This window comes from Mesoplodon mirus (genome assembly GCF_964341445.2).
Source record: "Mesoplodon mirus genome assembly, chromosome: 1".
Taxonomy (NCBI): Eukaryota; Metazoa; Chordata; class Mammalia; order Artiodactyla; family Ziphiidae; genus Mesoplodon; species Mesoplodon mirus.
In genome coordinates this window covers 86787710-86800357 of record NC_138976.1, presented here as the reverse complement: position 1 = coordinate 86800357, position 12648 = coordinate 86787710, and the positions used below count along the sequence as shown (strand labels likewise).

Genomic DNA, 12648 nt, shown 5'->3' with positions numbered 1-12648 from the left:
AGGCCTAGATACTAAAATGGCATATGACCCACCAAAAAATGAAAAAAAAATTTTTGGATTAAGTCCCATCAGACTTGACAATAACAAATCCTAGTAATCCCATTCCCAATGGAGTTAGAACCTAAAAAAGCATCCTGTGTGACTGCCCCAGAGGCCCACCTGTCAGTTCCTATCAGCAGCTCCATCTCCAGGTCATTTCCAGGGAAAACCCTCCAGTTGTGAAAGCATTTAGCTCTAAAATGCAACTTAAGTTAAAGCATCTCCCTCAACAGACACCTCTATTCTTAAGGCACTGAAGTCAGGGAACAGTCAGCAAGTGAGGCTGTTGGGATGCATGTTGGGTTTCAGGAGGCAGGAGACGTCGGTGGTAGGCAGGAGGGAGCAGGGCCTGTCTTGGGGAACCATCACGGGCAGTAGCCCACTTTGGAGATGATGTCATTGTCTTTGGCACAGAGCTTCAGAATGTGCTCTGTTTATGGGAAGAAGTTTATGAAAGATATACCAAGGGAAAACATTTGTGGGTAGACAAAGGACAGGAGCTTGGACCTATCGGGGAAGTTTTAGAACCAAAACAGTTTACAGTTCCTTAATGCAAAAGTCTACAGGCTAGCCACATGCATCAAAATTCATCCCATTATTGAGGGGACACCGTCAACAAAGTCCCAAATGTCCCCAGGCAGGATGCGGCTGTGTCAGATTTGGGGACCAGAGGGCAGAGGGCTTTCTCTCTCTCTGTAAATTATGCAGAGAAGTGGGTTAGAACTGGGCTGTAAAAGAGAAGGAGTATGTTGGACTGCTGAGGGGGAAGTGGTGGGAAGCTAGGAAGACAAGAGACATATTCCTGTGGCCGAAGCAACGGACTTGGAGACATGTTGGATGCGTGGCCTGGGAGAGAGAGATGTTGAGCAGGGCTCTCAGGCTCGGAACCCAGGTGGCTAGGTAGGCCACAATACATTAGTGAAGGTGACAGGGAAGCATAACCGAAGGGTACACACGTGGGGAGGTAAATGGTATGGTTTTCTTCAACCTGAGGGCAGGTGAGAACCCAAACATCTCAACCAGAAGTTGAGCACTGTGATTCAGAAGAGAGTTCAGATCAGAAAGATCAATGTGTGCTCATCCACAAAGAAGTGATAGTTGAAGCTAAAGGAGCAGAAAAGAATAATCCTGGGGCAGATTATGTAATGAGTAGACTAGATGCAAAATTTAAGAAAATGCTTACAACATATAGGGGACCTCCAGCAAGAGCAGTCAGAGAGGCAGATAATCAGGAGAGACAATAACATGGAAAGCGGGAGTAGATGGTCAATCACATATTTCTTGGGTTATCCCAGTGCGAGAAGCACTTGGGGATGCAACAGAAAGGACTGGGGATACAACAGAGAGAAAAAACCCCACCTACCCCCTATTCTCCAAAAGTTACATTCTGGGGGCTGGGGGTAGGTGGCAGGTGGGCTGAGGGGCTGATTCATTAGTGAGATACTAACATATATAAAGATTAAAATGTCAGATGGTCAATGCTATGAACGATGGACAGGCCATGTACCCTGGGAATTTGACAAAGTGAGAAGAACAGGGAAATTCATGGCAATGGGGCTGCAATATAAAGAACTGCAATATAAAGAATATATTAATTTCCTTGGCCAAGAAAGGAAGATGGTATGAGGAGGAGTATGGTACACTGAAGGCCAGAGGGAGGGAGGATGCTTACACTATTCACTTCGTCAGAAAATATTTATTAAGTACCCAATATGAATCAGGTACTATCAGATGCTGGGGATTCAGAGGTGAATAAGATATTCAAAGTCCCTATCCTCCAGAGCCTACATCCTAGAAGGGAAAAGAGCTAATATATAAGCTGATAAATCAGTAACCTCAGACGGCAGTAAATGTGCTCGCACGCTTCCTCTCTCTCTCTCCCTCTCTCCCTCTCTCTCCCTCCCTCTCTGACACACACACACGCACACACACAGTTTCAGATAAAAGAGACGGAAGGCGCGCAGCAAGGTCCGAGGCGGTGTGCAGGCTGAGAGCTGAGGGAAGACCTAGTCTTGCACGCATAGAGAAGGGAGGGGGCAGTCAATGTAAGTCTTAGAAGAAGCAGCAAGGGAGAAAGCCAGGGGCACTCAGGGGAGAGTGACAGGCTGGAGAGGGGTGCAGGGGCCATGTGAAAAAGGGCCTCGTAGGCTGTGAGGTAGAGTTCGGGCTGTTATTCCGAGTGGAGTGGGAAGTCACTGGAGACTTGTGTGGGGGGCAGTGAGCGCCATGATTCAGTTCATGTTTTCAAAGGATTGTTCTGGTTGCTGGGGGAAGCATGGATTGTAGGTGGCAGAATGGAAGAGGGAAAACTAGTCAGGGGGCTAGTGCAGCAATCTAGGGGAAAGCTAGTAGCCAGGGCTTGAGAGACAGTTAGAAAGCTGGGAACGGATCTGCAATTCAAGATTTCTCTGGGTAGAGGCAGAGAAGGCTGTACTGGATGGCATGCGTGGATCCTGGAGGTGACAGTGAGGCCTGATGACAAGGTCTTCTTTGGGGTCTATAAGTAGGTAACTGAGGTCGAGAAGGTCAGAGGTTCACTAGAGGTGATGTGGCCCAAGCCCTGAGATGATGTTACTGGAGGGCTGACCTTGTGAACAGCAGTGACACCCAGGATGATGGCAGGCTCTGAGTGGACCAAGTGTCAAGTTTTTAATTAACTGGGAAATCTCCCAACAAGGCTGAGGAGGGGGTAGAGACCCATGGCACAGGCCTGAAAGGGGTTGGGTTTTCACAAGAAGGTAGAATGAGTTCAGTTCTGGAAGAGACTGGAAAGGAACAGGAGGTGGGGGAGGGAATCAACCATAGCCTTTATCAGCCCTGCCACTGGCTCCGACTGCTGATGTGAAGTAAATGAAAGGGTACCCTTTGGAGGGCTGCAGGTGAAGGGGTCCCCTCAGGAGAGAGCCAGGCATCAGTTCAGGCAAGGAGGGGAGGGCAGTAATGCTTGTAGAGAAAGGCTGAGATTCTGAGGGAAGACAACGGAGACAAAGGCTAACTGATTTAGCAATTAAGAGGTCATGACGACTAAATCTTAAAGAAAGAAAAAGAAAGATTATTCCAAGTTTAGAGATGGTGTTATACATTCTTAATGATAGTCTCCTTGAAAAGACATCCCTTCTCTCCCCTCTAGAATAACTAAATGGTTTTTAAAGAGCCTTGAGGATTTAAATAGTTAAGAAATCAGGCACACCATTTCTTTTGAGGTTTTCAATATGACATTATTCAACTCAACCACAGCCACTCTGTGAGCACCTACTATGTTCCTGGAACTCCCTTACTAAGAATTTCAAGAGCCTAATTGCATTAAGGATATAATGTAGCCCCCTGTTTACTATTAATATATATAAGACACTCAAAACTGGAAGAAAGAAAGCTCTAGTACATACTTATCATCAGATTTCAACAAACTCTTTGATGTGTAGCTAGCAAAGAGTACTGGAATGTGTAATGAGCCAACCTTTCTAGAAATTAGGGAGGCCCAGGCTTGAAAACCTTTTCTTTTTCTACCTAATTAAATGCATCAATACTCCTTATCCACATATTCTGATTTAGACGTCATGCTGAGATACAGTATCAGGTGAGACACCTGCCTTGCCCATAAGTGGCTTGTAATCTAGGAAGCATGATGAGAAAAGTATAGAAGTGATTACAATTCCAGGTGCAAGATGGGAAGGATGAAGCTCTATGGTGGTTCAAAAACCAAAAATAAAGCTTATGTTTCATGAGAGACATGGTACTGGAGATGGGTTTTAGAGAATGGAAGGATTTTTCCAAAGAGTCCTAGGAAGATGGAAAAACCATTCCAGGTGGAGGGAGCAGCTCTAAAAGGAAGAGGTGAAATGATCTGGGAAAGTCCTGGATTGGCTTTAATTGGGGAATTCATTTATTCAACAATGACCCAACACAGTAAGTGGTTGAAGGAGCTGGCCCGAGCACAGCCTGATAAAATACATTGCATGCGCGCGCACACGCACACACACACACACACACACACACACAATGTATAAAAGGGAGGGCCTAGAAGGCCAGCCTGAGAATTTCACAAACAGAATTTACTGAAGAGTGTTTTTAGGAGGAGAAGGAGTGGGACATTAGTGGGGCAAAGCCACTCATAGGATACATTTGGTAGCAAGGAGTACAATGGATAGGAGGAAAAGAGACAATTATTTGAATAATCTAGACGAGAGGCAATGGGGGACCTGAACTAGGCAAGGAGAAGGATGACACACTAGAAGTAACTGCATATGAAACTGTGTAGGACTCAACTAATGAGATGTGAGGAAGAAGCCAATAATAACTGAGTTTCTGAGCTGAGGGAACAAGGAACAGAGTACTCTGAAAACCAGGCAATTGGGAGGAACATCTAGTCTGGGGAAGCACTTTGTGAATACGATGAATCTGTAGTGCAAGTAATACACGTTCAAGATGCCTAGCTGAGATGTCCAACAAAGAACTAAAAATACAGGGCTGGAAGGAATCGGTGCAGGGAGATAGAGAAATTCTCTCTCGGCAGGCAAAGCTACTAAAAGCTAAGAGTGATCTCCAAGGGAGATGGTGAAAAGAAAGGAAGTTTGGACTTTCTGACAGAACTATACTTCAAACAATTCAGACATATGCAAATCTATCTGTTTAAAACGTGTATCGAAGTTGCTGTCTTATTTGGATCATCATCTTTTGATGAAACCCCAGCATAGTTGAGAAGATCCTTGGCCTTCCCACCTCCACCTCCCTCTACGAGAGGCTCGCTTCTGTAATGCCATACTCATCATTCCCATGCTTTGTGACACCTTGCCCATGTTTCCAATGTCTCACGAGATAGAACTAGACCTTGAATTCACAATGAAAGGTCTGGCTGTTGTGCTGATACTTCATGCAGGAGGACAGAAGACTGGGTTCTAGTAGCATGTGAACCTACTAGCAGGTTAGCCAGACAACAAATACTTGAGGGTTGGCTGTGTGTCAGGAATTGTTCCTATTTTGAAAAATCTTGCTTTATAAAAACAAATAAAAACAACAACAGAGAAGGATTTCTGAATTCTGAGCAGCCTAAAACACATAAATCTGAGATTTTTTGTTATGGCTGAAATCACATGTCATTTCCCATAATATAATTAGTGCAATGGTTTTAATCAAATACTTTTAAGCTATTTATAAAAGTCTCATATAAGTAGCAAGTGAGGAAAAAAGTCCATTTTTGGCTTATGTTGAAATTAAACTCTGCTGTCATTCTAGTTAGTTATTGAGTGGAGCATTTGCTAGTTCACCAGCATAAGCAACCGGATCCAATGTGTATTATCAAATAAATGCTATTTTATTAATTAGTTTGGAACATGCATTTAATTATAAGTTTTGATAATATCTAGCAATTATTCTGTAAAAATAATTAGGACAGAGATGCGCAACTGTTGTCTTTCTAGAGAAAGGCAGTTACTTTGTGTGTGTGGTGAGGGAGGCCTTTAGGTGATTTATTATATTTTACGTTCTAGCACAAAATAGTTTTCCTGTTGAAAAACATGTACAAGTTTCATAACTCTGTAAAAATCTTTAATGAAAGTATTTCTCTCTATATGCATAAATGAGTATGAATTTATATGCCTTGGTGCCTTGGCAAAGACATACCAATGACAGGAACAGGGAGTCTAATTTACTCAGTCTAATCTCCTTGGGCCATCTCTGCCTCCCACTATGTTCTACTGCATGAGCAATTGAAAGACTGGTAATAACCTGGGCAAAGCTCAAGGGGAAATGATGCTGCAGTTGACTCAAGAGCCACTGCATATCAAACATTGTGCTAAACATATACCATATCATCTCATCCTCATGCCCTCCTTATCAGGGAGGTGCCAGCCCTGCTTTAAAGATGAGCCAACTGAAGCTCATAATAAAGTCACTTCCTTCCTAGTGTCAACTGGCAGAGTCAGAACTCAAACTTGGATCTGTCACACTCCAGAATTCATATCCTGTTGAACACACCACGCTCTCTTTGGGGTTCTTGATGTCATTTGCCAATTGCATTTGGTGTGTCTCTGTCACTCCAGGAACAAAAATTCTCAGCCATGGAGACTGGTTCAAGATGGTAGATTAGAAGGACATGCACTCACTCCCTCTTGTGAGAGCACTGAAATCACAACTAACTGCTGAACAATCATCGGCAGGAAGACACTGGAACTCACCAAAAATGATACCCCACATCCAAAGACAAAGGAGAAGCCACAATGACACAGTAGGAGGAGCGCAATTACAATAAAATCAAATCCCATAACTGCTGGGTGGGTGACTCACAAACTGGAGAACACTTATACCACAGAAGTCCACCCACTGGAGTGAAGGTTCTGAGCCCCACGTAAGGCTTCCCAACCTGGGGGTCCGGCAAAGGGGGGAGGAATTCCTAGAGAATCAGACTTTGAAGGCTTTGAAGGCTAGCGGGATTTGACTGCAGGACTTTGACAGGACTGGGGGAAACAGAGACTCCACTCTTGGAGGGCACACACAAAGTAGTGTGCACATCAGGACCCAGGGGAAGGAGCAGTGACCCCACAGAGACTGAACCAGGCCTACCTGCTAGTGTTGGAGGGTCTCCTGCAGAGGTGGGGGGATGGCTGTGGCTCACCGTGAGGACAAGGACACTGGCAGCAGAAGTTCTAGGAAGTACTCCTTGGCATGAGCCCTCCCAGAGTCTGTCATTAGCCCCACCAAAGAGCCAGGGTAGGCTCCAGTGTTGGGTCACCTCAGGCCAAACAACCAACAGGGAGGGAACCCAGCCCCACCCATCAGCAGACAAGCAGATTAAAGTTTTACTGAGATCTGCCCACCAGAACAACAGCCAGCTCTACCCACCATCAGTCCCTCCCATCAGGAAACTTACACAAGCCTCTTAGATAGCCTCATCCACCAGAGGGCAGACAGCAGAAGAAAGAAGAACTACAATCCTACAGCCTGTGGAACAAAAACCACATTCACAGAAAGAAAGACAAGATGAAAAGACAGAGTGTTATGTACCAGATGAAGGAACAAGATAAAACCCCAGAAAAACAACTAAATGAAGTGGAGAAGCAACGTTCCAGAAAAAGAATTCAGAATAATGATAGTGAAGATGATCCAGGAACTTGGAAAAAGAATGGAGGCAAAGATCGAGAAGATGCAAAAAACGTTTAACAAAGACCTAGAAGGATTAAAGAACAAACAAACAGGGATGAACAATACAATAACTGAAATGAAAAATACACTAGAAAGAATCAACAGCAGAAGAACGGAGAAGTGACCTGGAAGACAGAATAGTGGAATTCACTGCTGTGGAACAGAAAAAAGACCAAGAATGCAAAGAAATAAAGACAGCCTAAGAGACCTCTGGGACAACACTAAATGTAACAACATTCACGTTATAGGGGTCCCAGAAGGAGAAGAGAGAGAGGAAGGAGCTGAGAAAATATCTGAAGAGATTATAGTCAAAAACTTCCCTAAAATGGGAAGGGAAATAGCCACCCAAGTCCAGGAAGCACAGACAGTCCCAGGCAGGATAAACCCAAGGAGAAACATGCCAAGACACATAGTAATCAAACTGACAAAAATTAAAGACAAAGAAAAATTATTGAAAGCAACAAGACAAAAACAACAAATAAAATACAAGGAAACTCCCATATGGTTAACAGCTGATTTCTCAGCAGAAACTCTACAAGCTAGAAGGGAGAGTGGCATGATATATTTAAAGTGATGAAAGGGAAGAACCTACAACCAAGATTACCCTGCAAGGATCTCACTCAGATTTGACAGAGAAATCAAAAGCTTTACAGACAAGCAAAAGCTAAGAGAATTCAGCACCACCAACCAGTTCTGCAACAAATGCTAAAGGAACTTCTCTAAGTGGGGAACACAAGAGAAGAAAAGGACCTACAAAAACAAACCCATAACAATTAAGAAAATGGTAATAGGAACATACATATCGATAATTACCTTAATCGTGAATGGATTAAATGCTCCAAACAAAAGACACAGGCTCACTGAATGGATACAAAAACAAGACCTGTATATATGCTGTCTACAAGAGACCCACTTCAGACCTAGGGACACATACAGACTGAAAGTGAGGGGAGGGAAAACATATTCCATGCAAATGCAAATCAAAAGAAAGCTGGAGTAGCAATATTCATATCAGATAAAATAGACTTTAAAATAAAGAATGTTATAAGAGACAAGGAAGGATACTACATAATGATCAAGGGATCAATCCAAGAAGAAGATATAACAATTATAAATATATATGCACCCAACATAGGAGCACCTCAATACATAAGGCAACTGCTAACAGCTATAAAAGAGGAAACTGACAGTAACACAATAATAGTGGGGGACTTTAACACTTCATTCACACCAATGGACAGATCATCCAAACAGAAAATTAATAAGGAAACACAAGCTTTAAGTGACACAATAGACCAGATAGATTTAATTGATATTTATAGGACATTCCATCCAAAAACAGCAGATTACACTTTCTTCTCAAGTGTGCATGGAACATTCTCCAGGATAGATCACATCTTGGGTCACAAATCAAGCCTCAGTAAATTTAAGAAAATTGAAATTATATCAAGCATCTTTTCTGACCACAACACTATGAGATTAGAAATCAATTACAAGGGGAAAAAAACGTAAAAAACACAAACAAACGGAGGCTAAACAAAACGTTACTAAATAACCATGAGATCGTGAAGAAATCAAAGAGGAAATCAAAAAATACCTAGAGACAGGGCTTCCCTGGTGGCGCAGTGGTTGAGAGTCCGCCTGCCAATGCAGGGGACACGGGTTCGTGCCCCGGTCCGGAAAGATCCCACATGCCGCAGAACGGCTGGGCCCGTGAGCCACGGCCGCTGAGCCTGTGCGTCTGGAGCCTGTGCTCCGCAACGGGAGAGGCCACAACAGTGAGAGGCCCGCATACCGCAAAAAAAAAAAAAAAAAAAAAAAAAAAAAAAAAAACCCACCTAGAGACAAATGACAATGAAAACATGACGATCCAAAACCTATGGGACACAGCAAAAGCAGTTCTAAGAGGGAAGCTTATAGCAATACAAGCCTACCTCAAGAAACAAGAAAAAAATGAAATAAACAATCCAACTTTACACCTAAAGGAACTAGAGAAAGAAGAACAAATAAAATCCAAAGTTAGTAGAAGGAAAGAAATCATAAAGATCAGAGCAGAAATAAATGAAACAGAAACAAAGAAAACAATAGCAAAGATCAATAAAACGAAAAGCTGGTTCTTTGAGAAGATAAACAAAATTGATAAACCATCAGCCAGACTCATCAAGAAAAACGGAGAGGACTCAAATCAATAAAACTGGAAATGAAAAAAGGAGAAGTTATAACAGAAACCACAGAAATACAAAGCATCCTAAGAGACTATTACAAGCAACTCTATGCCAATAAAGTGGACAACCTGGAAGAAATGGACAAATTTTTAGAAAGGTATAACCTTCCAGGACTAAACCAGGAAGAAATAGAAAATATGAACAGACCAATCACAAGTAATGAAATTGAAACTGTGATTGAAAATCTTTCAACAAACGAAAGTCCAGGACCAGACGGCTTCACAGGTGAATTCAATCAAACATTCAGAGAAGAGCTAACACCCATCCTTCTCAAACTCTTCCAAAAAATTGCAGAGGAAGGAATACTCTCAAACTCATTCAACGAGGCCACCATCACCCTGATACCAAAACCAGACAAAAATACTATAAAAAAAGAAAATTACAGACCAATATCACTGATGAATACAGATGCAAAAATCCTTAACAAAATACTAGCAAACAGTATCCAACAACACATTAAAAGGATTATATACCATGGTCAAGTGCGATTTATCCCAGGGATGCAAGGATTCTTCAATATATGCGAATCAATCAATGTGACACACCATGTTAATAAATTAAAGAAAATCATATGATCATCCCAATAGATGCAGAAAAAACTTCTGACAGAATTCTACACCCATTTATGATAAAAACTGTCCAGAGAGTGGGCAGAGAGGGAACCTACCTCTACATAATAAAGGCCATATACGACAAACCCACAGCAAACGTCATTCTCAATGGTGAAAAACGGAAAGCATTTCCTCTAAGATCTGGAACAAGACAAGGATGTCCACTCTTGCCACTATTATTCAACACAGTTTTGGAAGTCCTAGCCGCGGCAATCAGAGAAGAAAAAGAAATAAAAGGAATACAAATTGGAAAAGAAGAAGTAAAACTGTCACTGTTTGCAGATGACATGATACTATACATACAGAATCCTAAAGATGCCACCAGAAAACTATTAGAGCTAATCGATGAATTTGGTAAAGTTGCAGGATACAAAATTAATGCACAGAAATCTCTTGCATTCCCATATACACTAATGATGAAAAATCCGAAAGAGAAATTACGGAAACACTCCCATTTACCATTGCAACAAAAGGAATAAAATACCTAGGATTAAACGTACCTAGGGAGACAAAAGACCTGTACGCAGAAAACTATAAGACACTGATGAAAGAAATTAAAGATGATACCAACAGATGGAGAGATATACCTGTTCCTGGATTGGAAGGATCAGTATTGTGAAAATGACTATACTACCCAAAGCAATCTACAGATTCAATGCAATCCCTATGAAATTACCAATGGCATTTTTTACAGAACTAGAACAAAAAATCTTAAAATTTGTATTGAGACACAAAAGACCCTGAATAGCCAGAGCAGTCTTGAGGGAAAAAAACGTAGCTGGAGAAATCAGACTCCCTGACTTCAGACTGTACTACAAAGCTATGGTAATTAAGACAATATGGTACTAGCACAAAAACAGAAATATAGATCAATAGAACAGGATAGAAAGCCCAGAGATAAACCCATGCACATATGGTCACCTTATTTTTGAAAAAGGAGGCAAGAATATACAATGGAGAAAAGACAGCCTCTTCAATAAGTGGTGCTGGGAAAACTGGACCACTACATGTAAAAGAGTGAAATTAGAACACTCCCTAACACCATATACAAAAATAAACTCAAAATGGATTAGAGACCTAAATGTAAGATCGGACACTATAAAACTCTTAGAGGAAAACATAGGAAGAACACTCTTTGACATAAATCACAGCAAGATCTTTTTTCATCCACCTCCTAGAGTAATGGAAATAAAAACAAACAGATGGGACCTAATGAAACTTAAAAACTTTTGCACAGCAAAGGAAACCATAAACAAGACGAAAAGACAGCCCTCAGAATGGGAGGAAATATTTGCAAACGAATCAACGGACAAAGGATTAATCTCCAAAATATATAAACAGCTCATGCAGCTCAATATTAAAAAAACAAACAACCCAGTCAAAAAATGGGCAGAAAGCCAAAATCGACGTTTCTCCAAGGAAGACATACAGATGGCCAAGAAGCACATGAAAAGCTGCTCACCATCACTAATTATTAAAGAAATGCAAATCAAAACTATAATGAGGTATCACCTCATACCAGTTAGAATGGGCATCATCAGAAAATCTACAAACAACAAATGCTGGAGAGGGTGTGGAGAAAAGGGAACCCTCTTTCCCGGTGGGTGGGAATGTAAATTGATACAGCCACTAGGCAGAACAGTATGGAGGTTCCTTAAAAAACTAAAAATAGAACAACCATACGACCCAGCAATCCCACTACTGGGCTTATACTGAGAGAAAACCATAACTCAAAAAGACACACGCACCCCAATGTTCACTGCAGCACTATTTACAATAGCCAGGACATGGAAGCAAGCTAAATGCCCATCGACAGACGAATGGATAAAGAAAAGGTGGTACATATATACAATGGAATATTACTCAGCCATAAAAAGGAACAAAATTGGGCCATTTGCAGAGACGTGGATGGACCTAGAGACTGTCATGCAGAGTGAAGTCAGTCAGAAAGTGGAAAACAAATATCATATATTAATGCATACATGTGGAACCTAGGAAAATGGTACAGATGAACCAGTGTGCAGGGCAGAAATAGAGACACAGATGTAGAGAACAAACGTATGGACACCAAGTGGGGAAAGTGGTGGTGGGTGGTGGTGGTGGTGTGATGAACTGGGAGATTGGGATTGACGTGTATACACTGATGTGTATAAAATGGATGACTAATAAGAACCTGCTGTATAAAAAAATAAATAAAATTCAAAAAAGAAAAAAATTCTCAGCCATCCTGAAACCCATCAACGTTCCTCCCAAAAGGATCTCAACAATCTTATAATGCTATGTGTCAAGACTGGGGGAAGGAAGGGAGCCCAGCTCAAGGCTCAGAAGTGCCTATTGAATCAGACCAGCTGGGATTTTACAGTGGTTCAACTGGCCCAAATCCCCACACTGAGACTGTTGTTGCTTCTTTAGATACACCTAACACACTTTCACCCCTCGGGGCCTCTGGGCAGCAGCAGAGACGAGAAGCACCACCTCATCTGGTAGTGGTTACACTATAGTTCTGGGTGCAACTGCCGGCTAACTAAGTGGTAACTCTATAGTACCTGAAAACGGGATGATACCGCTTCCCTCAAGGAACCTCTCCATCCCCACAGGTTCATATGGTACTTGTAGGTATTCAGTTTATTTGATTA

General features: G+C 41.9%; 1 protein-coding gene across 9 annotated transcripts in view; it reads right to left on the bottom strand.

Moving 5' to 3' along the window:
• TLE4 (TLE family member 4, transcriptional corepressor) overlaps positions 1-12648 on the bottom strand; it is a 153255-nt gene that overhangs the window by 9005 nt on the left and 131602 nt on the right. The window lies entirely within an intron of this gene.